At 52.5% G+C, this 14,205-nt stretch overlaps 2 pseudogenes; one reads left to right on the top strand and one right to left on the bottom strand.

Annotated features, from left to right (window-relative positions):
- LOC128820668 (uncharacterized) overlaps positions 1-14,205 on the top strand; it is a 1,438,581-nt pseudogene that overhangs the window by 176,725 nt on the left and 1,247,651 nt on the right.
- LOC128820667 (uncharacterized) overlaps positions 1-14,205 on the bottom strand; it is a 2,212,279-nt pseudogene that overhangs the window by 1,489,911 nt on the left and 708,163 nt on the right.

Here is a 14,205-nt window from a genome sequence, read left to right as displayed (position 1 = left end):
GCAGTCCCAAGATGAGAAGCTGAACTGTTGTATCTTTGGGTCCGTGGCAAAGCATCCTTAAAGGAGCCCTATGAGCAGTCTGTCCATGCACGGTGGTGAGAGCACTGTGAGATGGAAAGGAGAGTGTCACACTGGCAGATTTTTTCCGGGCGGTTGCCAGGTGTGACAGGGAAACACAGGGTGTGGCAACTGTGTTTCCTGGGGGGTCTGTGGTGCAAGAGAGACTTCTCTCTCCCTTGATAGTTTGAGTATTGATTTTCTGAAGGGTGGTAATTTGATCAGGAATCCCGGGTGATTTTCATGGTGGGTGTTTTTGGAAATTGGGAGGAGGAGGGGTGTTTTAAAAGGTCTTCATCCTGGATTTAGTTTATGTGTTTTTTGTGTTAGTAGTAGTTTAATAAAGTTTTTTTTTCCCCTTTGTTATTAAGCTTGGGCCTGCTCTGCTCTGTTCCTGATAACATCTCACAGCATTTATTTAGGGAAGGTGCATTTTCATGGGGGCGCTGGCATTGCGCCAGTGTCAAACCATGACATTCAGGAATGGGATTCCCCAATTTCCTGCTCCCACTAAAATCGTGCTGCCGCTCGCTGCCCTCCCGCCTCCCATGGAAAGCACAAAAGGCAATGATCCCGGACTGGGATAAGAACAATTTACTTGGAACAGCAACAAGACAAGGAACAAACAGGAACAGAAACAATACTGATAACAGAATGGATAAGAAAAACTATTTACAGGGAAAACTATATCACCACTGACTGGCTCTTCCCAGCCACGCATTTCCTCCTGCCTGGAAAAGACACCCTTCTCCTCAGGGAGAGAGAGAGAGAGAGAGAGAGAGAGTCCCTTTCCTGCCCCTGGAAATGACCTGAGGTGGGAGTGAATGTAATGACAGGACCATGGCCAGACCCTCATGTTCTTCAATCCCAAACCATTTCATTGGCAGGGGTAGGAAAAGGGAATGATCTCTTCCCAGCATGGATCACAGGGAACATGGATCACCAGAGCTCTTCCCAACATGGGCTCTCCCATGGGGGATGGAGCTGGAACAGTTCATGAAGCTCCTCCTGCAGTTGAGGCACCTGCAGGGCTTCCCTTACTTGTGCCTCTGTTCATGTCGGGTCAAGTGAGAGCTCCTGGAGAAGCTCTTCCCACACTGGGGACAGTCGTAGGGCCTGTCCCTGGTGTGGATGCGCTGGTGCCTGATGAGGTGGGATTTTTGCTTGAAGCTCTTCCTGCAGTGCAGGCAGTGGAAGGGCCTCTCCCCGGTGTGAATCCGCTGGTGCTTGAGAAGAATGGAGCTGGTGTGAAAGCTCTTCTGACACTCATAGGGCCTCTCGCCAGTGTGGATCATTTGGTGGATGATCAGGTAGGACCTCTGGCCAAAGCCCTTCCCACATTCCCCACATTTGTATGGCCTTTCCCCAGTGTGGATGTTCTGGTGCTGGATCAAGTGGGACCTTCGGCTGAAGCTCTTCCCACATTCCCCACACTCGTAGGGCCTCTCCCCAGTGTGGATGCGTTGGTGGACGACAACGGCAGAGCTGCAGCTGAAGCCTTTCCCACACTCCCCACACCTGAAGGGCCATTCCCCGGTGTGGATCATCTGGTGTTGCTTCAGATTGTTGCTCTTCTTGAAGCTCTTCCCACACTCCAAGCACTTGTAGGGCTTCTCCCCATGGTGAACCTGCTCATGGACCACCAGCTCTGAGCTCTGGCTGGAGCTCTGTCCACCTTTCTGGCACAGGGTGGGTCTTTCCTCCTCAGAACACCCTGGGCTGGGCTTGGAGCCCCTCCTTCTGCGGGATCTCTGGGGATTTTCCTCCCCGTTGGATTCCTGTGCCATGGAGCTGCTCAAAACGGCCTCTGCCATGAGGTTCTGCCATGGGGATTTGTCCTCCCTGGTCTCCATCCTCAGCTCCTTGCCTGGGGCAGGAAGGTCAAGGAGAAGATGGGATTTGCCTCTGTGCCAGAGGGAAGGGGAAGGAGATCCCCCCAGTGCGTCCCCGGCAGGACGGCGTCGGCAGTGGGGATGTCCTGCAGCCGGGGGCTGTGCGGGGCTGCGAGATGGAGCCGGAGAGAGGGGGAAAGGGGCACTGACTTCCTCCTCACCTGCCTGGGTGTCCCAGGGCTCCTTCCTCTTCCTCCCAGCATCCTCCTCCATCTGGCAAAGATTTGGGGATGGGAAATTCTGTTCTGGGAAAAAAACAAGGGGTGAGCACATTGAGTTTTGTACTGGTTTGGAGCAAAGCAGGAGGAGCATTTATGCCAGAATTACAATTTAATGAGAAAATTAGGATCAAGGCAATGATCCAGAAACACTCGCTTAATCTGACCGAGTCAGGATATAACCTGACACCCCGTTGGTCCGGGAGGTGGTAGCAGTCTGATGAATTGGTGGCTGCAGTCCTGTTGGAGTGATGAACGTGATTCTGTCAAAGCGGGGATCCTGTAGAAGGGTCTGATCTTCCTCTGAAGGTCCAGTGGTGCTTATGGAGCTCTTGTCCTCTGGGAATCCAGTAGGCAAGGTGGTCCTGGTGTTGCAAGGGTGAGATTATATGCAGGCAGGAATACTTGGTTCCTCCCCCTGGGCGGAGCATCCCACAATGGGATGATGTAATTTTATCAGTCCTGCAGTGACACTCAATGGCCCATGAACAGAAGATGGCCCCTGGAGGGCGTTATCAGGGCTGAGTCATGGCAGAGATAAAGAACACTGCCCCACCTGTTTATCACAGTTCATGAAGATGGTGATTGAAAACACATTTTTGGTTACATCTTACATTGTCACCTGAAACAGTGAGGCAATTCCTGCTCGGGGTGGGGGGTGAACACCACCCCCCTTACCCAAACTGGCTCAGGTGTAAAACCCCCACCCTGGGAAGGCCCCGCACACAGGGGACAATGTCACACTTGCCCTGCCCCAGGGGAGGTCTCTGTCCCTGTCACTCCCTTGCTCTCCCCCCTTTGCTCTTTCTTTCCATCTCTCTCTCCCTACCTCACATTTACTGTTCAATAAAATCCACTTGGGATTTGGTCTCGTTAGCACCTTAATTGGGGCAGAGGCACCTCTAACAATTTTATTAACCAGATTGCAGCATTATTTTGCAGAGATTTTAGGCGCTATTGTCTGACCCCAAGTGCCTTTGACAACAGCATGGTTCCCTCCTCTGAGGAGGTTCTGTCTCTTTCTGGAGGAACTCTTGGAAACTTGGATGCAGCTTCCGCTGAGGGACTTGTGGGAGAACTTATGAGGAAAATGGCTGCTGTGGGTGGCCAGTGTAAAGAACATATTTTGTTGTCCTTCCTTCAAAAGTTTGTTAAAATCATTGGAGGAAAGGGAGCAAATGATACCAGCAAGACTGACAAGGATCATTCATCACAAGTTGAGGAACACAAGGCTGCTAAAAGTCCTACAAAAAGCCCAGCTCAAGTAGCTAAATTCCCGAATAACTCCCAAATTCATAGGTTTGAGGGCTTTGCCAAATGTGAGAATCATTGTTTTCTTCGTCCCTGTCACCTTTGTGACAGATACACAGAGCTTTCCCTTCCTTTTAATAATCTGTATTGGGCCAAATTTCTACTTTTGTGTTATCGGAACCTGCCCGCAGCTGAGCTGGAGCTGTGCAGGAACTGATGAATTTTGGAATTGACACAGAATTGCTTCTATTGTCAGTTTATTCATGTTTGGGATTTGTTTGCGTTTCCATCACAAGTGACTTGTGGGAAGAGCAAATATTCCTCAAGGCATTTTTTGTAGGATTAAGTGTGATTTCTGCCGAGTCTATTTTGTCCAGTGCCCGGGGGATGCTCACGGGGTCTCTGTGCCTCTTGCCCAGGGGGATGCCTTGGAGGGGCTTGGATAGGTTGTCCCTTCCCCTGTTACCCCTGGCCATTTCCCTGTCACCCCAGGCCATTGCCCAGGGGGTCTCCATCGTTCTCACCACAGGGAATGCCTGGGGGGTTCTCCCTACTGCTCACCCTCTGCCAGGGGAGTGCTCCAGGGAGTCTCTGTCCCTCTCAGCCCAGGGGGTGCTCAGCGGTGGAAACAGGGTATTTTACAGGGTAAATGTTACAGGGTAGAAATCCATTTGTATTTAGGTGAAATTTCTGCTTTGAATCATTAGTAGCTGGCCAGCATAGGTAAAATACGCTGTTTAGTCTGCTAGTTCTGCTGCTGAAATGCAGATGAAAAATTTATCCCCTCAAATCCTGCAAGGAGTTGTAGAGACTGTATGTTTATTACAGCGCTGGGCACATGTGGGGATTGTTCCCCTTCAAAGGACATGCACGCCCCTGTGTAAGAGACGGTCCCAAGTTCCCCTCATTTTTGCCAGATGTTTGCTGCAGTGGGAGAGACTGAGATCCTGGAGACCCCGACTGGAGTTCCGGCTTGGAGAGGTGGATGATTAGTTTTGCAGGTGTATTTGCTGTACCACCTCAGACCACTGCTTCGAGCAGGGCCTGACAAGGATCTGGCAAGGAGCGGCTTGTTCTAAGTGCTTACACCTGTTTCAGGATACCTGCTCAACCCACGAATTTTCCCACCTCTTGGCCAAATGAACTTTCTGGGGTAACTCTGGTGATCTCCCACAGAAGACCCCTCATCTGCCTCATGACCACTGTGACGGATGGAGATTGAAGCCCCTCCCAAGGACTGAGACTGAGACCCTTACCACAGGGAGGAGGGCTGGCCTGATCAATGCGAGATGTTTGCCCAGGTGTGGGCGATGGACCAAGAAGACAATGGCTCTCGCTCACGGCTGATAACATGACCTGTTCCTTCTCGGTGCCTTCAATGGACATTCATTGTTCCCCCCTTCCACAGAGGACTATAAAAGACCCCTGAGATAACCAAGATTTTGAGATTCTCCCCGATGTGACAAAATGGATCTCCATTGTTCAGACCAGTGAGGATTTCGTCTGCTTTGGCAGCTATAATCCCTTTTCCTGTCTTTTTCTTTCTATCCTTTATTTCCTTTCTGTCCCCTCCATTGCTTTGCTGTTGGCACTATATAATAAAGGTGCATTTGCTGTGATGAAACTCATGATCCCCGTCTGTTCGCCTTTTTGCCCTCCTAGGATTGGTAAACAAGCCATCACAACACCCCGCTCCTCCAAGCGGATTGTGACATTCCCTTCGCGGGCAGGGTCCCTTCCTACCCCAATACTTGCGGGATTCTGTCAGGGACTCGCTTCCCTTTCCTTCCTCCCTCTGCTTCCAGCTGGAAATGTGCTGGGAAATGCCTGGCAAATCCATCTTTGGTGCGTGCTTTGGGAGCTCACACAGCTGCTGCACCTTGCCTCAGGAATGCCCCTCTGGGATCCATGGCACACGCTCCCAGGGGCTGGAATTCCAGTTCCCAGCCAGGAAAAGATCTTCCTGCCCTTGAAGGCAAAGCTCTTAACAAGGAGCAAGACGCCAAGTGGAGCAAGATCCTACAGTGACATTTCACTGCCAGCCTTCAAAACTTCACCCATGGTGGTTGTAGCTCCTGGATTGGGAATGAAATCAGGGCAGGGCCTTTGGTGGGAGCTGCCCTGGGTCAAGGGAGACACTGAGAGAGAAACAGAGCAGGCAAAGAAAGGCAGGAGAGAAAGGAGGACACAAACGCAATCAGCTGAGAAGGTGGCACTCTGAAAACAGAACTGCAACTGACTGAAAAGGAATGCGATGGAAAGAAATAATATTGTAGCTTTATTTCCTATCAAAATACAATTTCCTCCCTTTCTCACAAACCTCCTTCAGGTGTCATTCAGCAGGGCTGTCAGAAAGTTCTTCCTTCTGAGTCGATGTTCCAGGCTGCAGCCACAAGGAAACAGGGAATGGGGACTTTCCTGCTCCGGGGGAGTTTGACATGCTCAGCTGAGGAGAGGAGGAGGCACCAGAAGGAAAGGACAGCTGGGCTTTACCCTTCCTCAGGAAAGAGGTGGGGGGGAAATCGCTCACCATGTCTGCAGCTGCTCCCACAGGGATGTGAAGGCTGATCCCAGAGCCCCAAGGGTCACATTCAGGGCTGCCCTCGGGGAATGCTCACCTGTTATTGAGGGCAGCGTGGGAGCACCTGGATCTCAGAGCACCCAGCTGCCCCCATGTTTGGAGGTGCCTGAGGAGGGCTGTGACCATGCCAGGGACATCCTGCAGTGACATCCCCCCTGTCCTGCTCTGCGTGTTCTCAGTCCCAAACCTGACCCTGATCCTGGTCTCAATCTCACTCCACGTTTAGACACACTCACAGTTCTGTATTTAATCTCATCCCAGTGCCAGACTCATCTAGCCCCAGACCCAATTTCAGCCCCAGCCCTAAACCCAATCCCATGTCTAGCCTTAACCCCAAGCCAAGCTCTAATCCAAATCTCAGTCCCAGCTCCAACCCCAGCCCCAATTCCAGCCCCTTCCTAAATCCTCAGTCCAAACCAAATCCCAAGTTCAGCCTTTCTGAGGGTTTGGGGGTGTCTCTGTCCCTCTGACCCCGATGATGTTTGGGTGGGGTCACACCAGGGCTGAGAGGGACAGAGACCCCCCCCGGCCTCTCCAGGGATGAGAAGGTCGGAGAGCCCCCCCAGCCCCGAGCACCCTCAGCGTGAGAGGGACACAGAGCCCCTGGTCCCCAGCCCTGCACAAGCATTCCCTGAGGCCAGAGGGATGGAGACCCCCCAAGCATCCCCCAGGGCAAGGAGACAGAGCATCCCCTGGGCTGAGAGGGACAGAGACTGCCCCAAGCACCCCCTGGCACAGGGTGAGAGGGAGTGAGACCCCCCAGGCATTCCCTGGGGTGTGAATGATGGAGACACCCTGGGGAATGGCCTGGGGTGACAGGGACAGGGACAACCCATCCAAGCCCCTCCCAAGCATCCCCCAGGGCAAGAGGCACCGAGACCCCTCGAGCATTCCCTGGGCACCAGACAAAATAAACTCGGCAGAAATCACACTTAACCCTCCATAAAATGACTTGAGGAATATTTGCTCTTCCCACAAGTCACCTGTGATGGAAACACAAATCCCAAACATTAATAAACTGACAATAGAAGCAATTCTGTGGCAATTCCAAAATTCATCAGTTCCTGCACAGCTCCAGCTCAGCTGCGGGCAGGTTCCGATAACACAAAAGTAGAAATTTGGCCCAATACAGATTATGTAAAAAAATGGAAAGCTCTGTGTATCTGTCACAGAGGTGACAGGGACGAAGAAAATAATGATTTTCACATTTGGCAAAGCCCTCAAACCTATGAATTCGGGAGTTTTTGGGAATTTAGTTACTTGAGCTGGGCATCTTGTAGGACTTTTAGCAGCCTTGTGTTCCTCACCTTGTGGCGAATGATCCTTTTCAGTCTTGCGTGTGTCATTTGGTCCCTTTCCTCCAGTGATTTTAACAAACTTTTCAAGGAAGGACAACAAAATATTTTCTTTACACTGGCAACCCACAACAGCCATTTTCCTCGTAAGTTCTCCCACAAGTCCCTCAGAGGAAGCTGCATCCAAGTTTCCAAGAGTTCCTCTAGAAGGAGCCACAATCTGCTCAGAGGAGGGAACCATGCGGTTGTCAAAGGCACTTGGGGTCAGACAACAGTGCCCTGAACTCATTGAGCCAAAATAATGTCACCATCTGGTTAATAAAATTGTTAGAGAGATGCCTCTGCTCCAATTAACGTGTTAACGAGACCAAATCCCAAGTGGATTTTATTGAACAGTAAATGTGAGGTAGAGAGAGAGATTGAAAGAGCAAAGGGGGGAGAGCAAGGGAGTGACAGGGACAGAGACCTCCCCCGGGGCGGGGCAAGTGTGACATTGTCCCCTGTGTGCGAGGCCTTCCCAGGGTGGGGGTTTTACACCTTAGCCAGTTTGGGTAAGGGGGGTGGTGTTCACCCCCCACCCCGAGCAGGGATTGCCTCCCTGCTTCAGGTGACAATGTAAGATGTAACCAAAAGTGTGTTTTCAGTCACCATCTTCATGGACTGTTATAAACAGGTGGGGCAGTGTTCTTTATCTCTGCCATGACTCAGCCCTGATAACGCCCTCCAGGGGCCATCTTCTGTTCATGGGCCATTGAGTGTCACTGCAGGACTGATAAAATTACATCATCCCATTGTGGGATGCTCCGCCCAGGGGGAGGAACCAATCATTCCTGCCTGCATATAATCTCACCCTTGCAACACCAGGAGCACCTTGCCTACTGGATTCCCAGAGGACAAGAGCTCCATGAGCACCAATGGACCTGCAGAGGAAGACCAGACCCTTCTGCAGGATCCCCGCTTTGACAGAATCACGTTCATCACTCCAACAGGACTGCAGCCACCATTTCATCGGACTGCTACCACCTCCCTGCCCAACGGGGTGTCAGGTTATATCCTGACTCTGTCAGATTAAGCGAGTGTTTCTGGATCATTGCCTTGATCATAATTTTCTCATTACATTGTAATTCCGGCATAAATTCTCACCCTGCTTTGCTCCAAACCAGTACAAAACTCAATGTGCGCACCGTTTGTTTTCCTCCCAGAACAGAATTTCCCATCCCCAAACCTTCGCCACATGGAGGAGGAGGCTGGGAGGAAGAGGAAGGAGCCCTGGGACACCCTGGCACGTGAGGAGGAAGTCAGTGCCCCTTTCCCCCTCTCTCCTGCTCCATCTCCCAGCCCAGCCTGGCCCCTGGCGGCAGGACAACCCCGCTGCCGACACCGTCCTGCCGGGGACGCACTGGGGGGATCTCCTTCCCCTTCCCTCTGGCATGGAGGCAAATCCCATCCTCTCCTTGTCCTTCCTGCCCCAGGGGAGGAGCTGAAGATGGAGACCAGAGAGGACAAATCCCCACGGCAGAACCTCGTGGAAGATGCTGTTTTGAGCATCTCCACAGCGCAGGAATCCAATAGGGAGGAAAATCCGAAGATATCTCACAGGAGGAAGGGCTGCAAACCCAGCCCAGGGTGCTCTGAGGAGGAAAGACCCACCCTGTGCCAGGAAGGTGGACAGAGCTGCAGCCAGAGCCCGGAGCTGGTGGTCCATGTGCAGCTTTATGACAGGGAGAGGCCCTACAAGTGCTTGGAGTGTGGGAAGAGCTTCAAGCGGAGCAACAACCTGATCTGCCACCAGATGATCCACACCAGGGAATGGCCCTATGAGTGTGGGGAGTGTGGGAAAGGCTTCAGCTGCAGCTCTGCCCTCATCACCCACCATCGCATCCACACTGGGGAGAGGCCCTACGAGTGTCCCCAGTGTCTGAAGAGGTTTCACACCAGCTCCACTCTCCTCCTGCACCAGCGGATTCACACAGAGGAGAGGCCCTTCCGCTGCCCTGACTGCGGGGTGGGCTTCAAGCACAACTCCACCCTCGTCAAGCACCCGGCGCATCCACACCGGGTAGAGGCCCTACGAGTGTGGGGAATGTGGGATGAGCTTCAGCCGAAGCTCCAGCCTGATCCAGCACCAGAGGATCCACACCAGGGAACGGCCCTACCAGTGTGGGGAATGTGGAAAGAGCTTCCGCCAGAAGTCCTACTTGATCCGCCACCAGAACATCCACTCTGGGGAAAGGCCATACAAATGTGGGGAATGTGGGAAGAGCTTCAGCCAGAGGTCCAAACTGATCATCCACCAAATGATCCACACCGGTGAGAGGCCCTACGAGTGTCCCGAGTGTCAGAAGAGGTTTCGGACCACCTCAGATCTCCTCCAGCACCAGCGGATTCACATCGAGGAGAGGCCCTTCCTCTGCCCTGACTGCAGGAAGGGCTTCAAGCACAACTTCCACCTCGTCACCCACCAGCGCATCCACACCGGGGAGAGGCCCTACGAGTGTCCCCAGTGTGGGAAGAGCTTCACCCAGAGCTCTAACTTGACCAAACACCAACGGACCCACCGCTAAGGGAAGCCCTGCAAGTGCCCCAACTGCAGGAAGAGCTTCATGCACTGCCCCTACTCCATCCCCCATTGGAGGACTCACGTTGGCAGAGCCCTGGTGACCCACATTCCATGTGATCCATGTTGGGAAGACACCTGTCTGGCTATCCTTTTGGTTTGGCCCTAATTTTTTTGTGATTTATCTTCGTCCCTTAAAACTACATGAAATAGGACTACAAAGAAAGAAATTTATCACTAATGTCTCAAGTCCCACCATTTCACAGGTATTTCAGGGGGAATTTATGGTTTGGGGACATATTCTGGAAGATTTGTAGGTACTTTGGGGATTTCAGATAGTGTTCTCCATCTCTTTGCATTCCAAAAGTCAAGAGGGATCGGTCTGTCGACTCAAAAGCACTCAGTCCCACTGAAAACTGCTCAATCTTACCCCAAAAAGGCACAAGTCCACATCAAATTGGCTTGTTTTCACCTCAGAAAAACTCAGTCCCATACTGAAATTACTCGATTGCACAGCCTCCAGGGTGAGATGGGCTTGGAAGGAGATGGGGAGAAATGGGATCCAAATTTGAGGGTGTGGGATCAGGTTTGTGTGGGACTGTGTGTGTGGGATATATTTTGATAGTAAATAAAACTTTCAGAATTCTTGATTCCTGTCCCATTCATTTTCAGTCAGTTCTGGTATGTTTTTCAGAGTGCCACCTTCTCAGCTGATTGTGTTTGTGTCCTCCTTTCTCTCCTGCCTTTCTCTGCCTGCTCTGTTTCTTTCTCATTGTCTCCCTTGACCCAGGGCAGCTCCCACCAAAGACCCTTCCCAGATTTCATTCCCCAATCCAGGAGCTACAACCACCATGGGTGAAGTTATGAAGGCTGGCAGTGAAATGTCACTGTAGGATCTTGCTCCGCTTGGCTCCTGGCTCCTTGTTAAGAACTTTGCCTTCAAGGGCAGGAAGATCTTTTCCTGGCTGGGAAATGGAATTCCAGCCCCTGGGAGCGTGTGCCATGGATCCCAGAGGGGCATTCCCGAGGCTCCCAGGGTGCTGCTCCTGCCGTGCCTCCCAAGGAGCTGTGCAGGGCCAGGGGACAAGGTGCAGCAGCTGTGTTGGTTCTGCAGTGCCACAAGGGCCCCTGGTTCCATGAGTTTCCGCACTGCCAACAGCTTTTCCTGGGTTCCCGTGGTGCCCTGCTGTGTCACCATGGATATTTGGTGGCATGAATTTCCTCAGTGTCACAATGGCCTACCTGGCTCCATGAGCTCCCGCAGTGTCCAAATGGCCTCCTTGGATGGGCAGTGTCACCATGGGCCACTGGCTCCATGCAGCCCCGCTGGGTCACCGTGGGCTCCCTGGTTCCATGAGGTTCTGGGGGTGTCTCCATGGTCTCCTTGGATCCACAGTGTCACAATGGACCACTGGATCCATGTGACCCTGCTGTGTCACCATGGCCCCTTGCTTCCATGGGACCCCAGGATCACAATTGACTCCTTGCTTCCACGTCACCCCCCCAGTGCCAAAATGGCCCCTTCGTTCCATGGGGAACACAAAAGATTTATAGAAACATTGAGCAAGTCCTGCTTAACACAGCTGGGAACATCTGTTTGCATTCAAAAGAGAGCTTAAAGGTGAGGATGGCACCAGCAGCTTCCATCTGCAACAGAGACCCAGGGAAAGGACAGGGACAGAGAATTCAGCTGGGAGACTCAGAGAATTCTGCTTCCAGAGATCATTTCTGGCCACACTGTCCCTTGTAGAAAGGTGACACCATTCCAGGCAGCCTGTACTGAGCAGGTGCTTCCTGAGTGGGGTTTGTTGTTCAGGAAACCTGCTCAGGCTTTTCCATTCTTTCCTTCCCAAGAGGAAAACTTCTCCTGGGCCTGTGTGCAGGCAGAGCCCTGAGGAGAGCAGGTGGGACACGGTGCAGTGGGCTGGGACATGGAGCTGCAGAGCTCAGGGACAAGGTTCTGCTGCAGGGCACAGGGATGTCAGTGCCAGGTGGGCCATGTCAGACGTGGTGAGGCTGGGGCTGAGGAGCAGCTTGTCCAAACAGAGTCAGCCCTCAAGGGGCTCATTCTTCCACATGCCCAAACCTTCTAAGGAGACATTCAGCATCAAGATCACCTGGGGAATGCTTCTATTAGCTCTTCTCTGAACTGGAAAATAAAAAATACCCACTTGATTAAAGAAAAGAAGTCATGAGGTGCACTTTGAAATCTTCCTCCTTAACAGAACTCCAAACTGACTCCAACCAGCTGCACAAGCCCTGGAGACCTGAAGTCAATTTAAGGAAGAAGAAGATCCTCCAAAGGCTTTCTGTATTTTGATTATCCTCACGGCGGATTTGAGGCTGAGTTCAGGACCCTCAGGCACAGAGAGAAGGTTGAAGAAGCTGCTCAAGGAGTCAGAAGCAAAACTCCACGTCCCTTGGCGCATCACTGGACCCCACTGAGGGCAGGCACTGCCAAAGGCTCCCCAGGGACTGGTGAGAGCAGATCCTTGAGGCCAGGACTGCAGGGAGCCAAAGGCTCAGAGCAGGGAACTGCAATGCTGAGCAAGGCCTGGGCTGGCTGGGGGAAGCAGAAAGGCCAAGCCCTGAGCCCAGCCTGGCACAGCAGGGCCTGTCCCTCACAGGTGGCTCGGGGCTGTTTGTGGGGCAGTGGGATGTGAGGGGCAGCAAGGACAAATGTCACAAACCTGTGTGACACTGCAGATCCTCATGGAACCAAGGGGCCGGTGTGACAATATGGGAAGTTGTGGAACCAAGGGATCACTGTGGCACTGTTGGGCCCATGGAACCAAGGGGCCATTGTGACACTGTGGGGCCTCATGGAATCAAGGAGACCATTGTGGAACTCGGGGGCCCCAAGGAACCAAGGGTCCGTGGTGACCTTGTGGAGCCCGCAGTGTCACAGAGGAGCCGTTGTGACACAGCGAGGGCGCACGGAGCCGAGGGGCCATTGTGACACATCAGGGCTCTGTGGAACCACAAAGCCATTGTGACATTGCAAGGCCTCATGGAAGCACGGGGCCATTGTGACACTGCAGAAGCAAGGGGGACATTGTGACACTCCAGGGCCTCATGGAACCAAGGAGACATTGTGACATTGTGGGGTCCCACGAAACCAAGGGAACATGGAACAGGTCTGGCTGGCTGGGCCACCTGGTGGCCACCTCTCATCTGCCCTTTGAGATACTGGGACCATGTGCTTTTCTTTCTTATGGGAAAAAACATCCATCTCCACCAGGCACCCATGGCCAAAATTGGGCATCTGCCTCCAGAATTCCCTATATCCAAGGATAGCTCCCAGACAGAAGCTGCCAGGACTGAGAAGTCTGGCTGGCCTTGGCTTCCTGAGGGCTGGCACTCATGTGACTCTGAGACACTGGGGCTCTGTGCTTTCCTTCCTAATGAAAAGAACTCATCTTCCTGTCCAGGCACCCACGGCCAAAATTGAGATTCCACCTCCAAAATGCCCTGTGTCCAAGGATAGCCCCTAGATGAAAGATGCCAGGAGAGACAGGTTGGCTGGCTTTGCCTAAGGGTGGCCAGCTCTCATCTTCTTCCAGAACACTTGGACTTCATGCTTTTCTTTCCTGCACCAAAAAATCATCCAATCCTGACCAGGTGCCCATGGCCAAAATTGGGATTCCACCTCCAAAAGTCTGTACATCCAAGGATTGCTCCCCAGTGAAATCAGCCAGGACAGACAGGTCTGGCTGCCCTTGGCCTCTTGGGGGCTGCCTCTCACCTGCTTTCCAAACACCGGGGCTTGGTGCTTTCCTTCCTATGGAAAAGAACCGTCCTTCTTCTCAAGGTGTCCGTGGCCAAAATTGAGATTCCTTCTCCCAAATTCCATATATCCAAAGATCCCTCCACGACAAAAGCTGCCAGGACAAACAGGTCTGGCTGGCTTGGCTTCCCAGGAGCCCCATCTCTCTCGTGTTCTGTCTTTGAAACACTTGGGCTCAGTGTTTTCCTTCCTATGGAATAGAACCGTCCTTCTTATCTATGCAGAAATGGCCAAAATTGGGGTCCCACCTCCCAGATTCCCTATATCCAAGGGTTGCTTTCAGACAAAAGCTATCAGGACAGAGACGTCTTGCTGCCTTAGGCCTCTGATGGCCGCCTTTCATCTGCCCCTCAAGCAGTGGTGTTCCGTGCCTTTCTTTGCATGGAAAAGAATTGTGTTTCCCCTCCAGGTGTCCATGTCTGAAACTGGGATTCCACCTCCAAAATTCCCTATATCCGAGGGCTGTTCCCAGCCAAAATCTGCCAGTACCGTCAAGTCTGGCTGGCCTTGGCCTCTGGTGGCTGCCCCTGCCACACTGGGGCTCGGTTCTTTCCTTCCCATGGAGAT

Source organism: Vidua macroura, chromosome 30 (genome assembly GCF_024509145.1).
Source record: "Vidua macroura isolate BioBank_ID:100142 chromosome 30, ASM2450914v1, whole genome shotgun sequence".
NCBI lineage: Eukaryota > Metazoa > Chordata > Aves > Passeriformes > Viduidae > Vidua > Vidua macroura.
The sequence above is the reverse complement of the archived record's forward strand: the minus strand, read 5'-3'. Positions and strand labels throughout refer to the sequence as shown.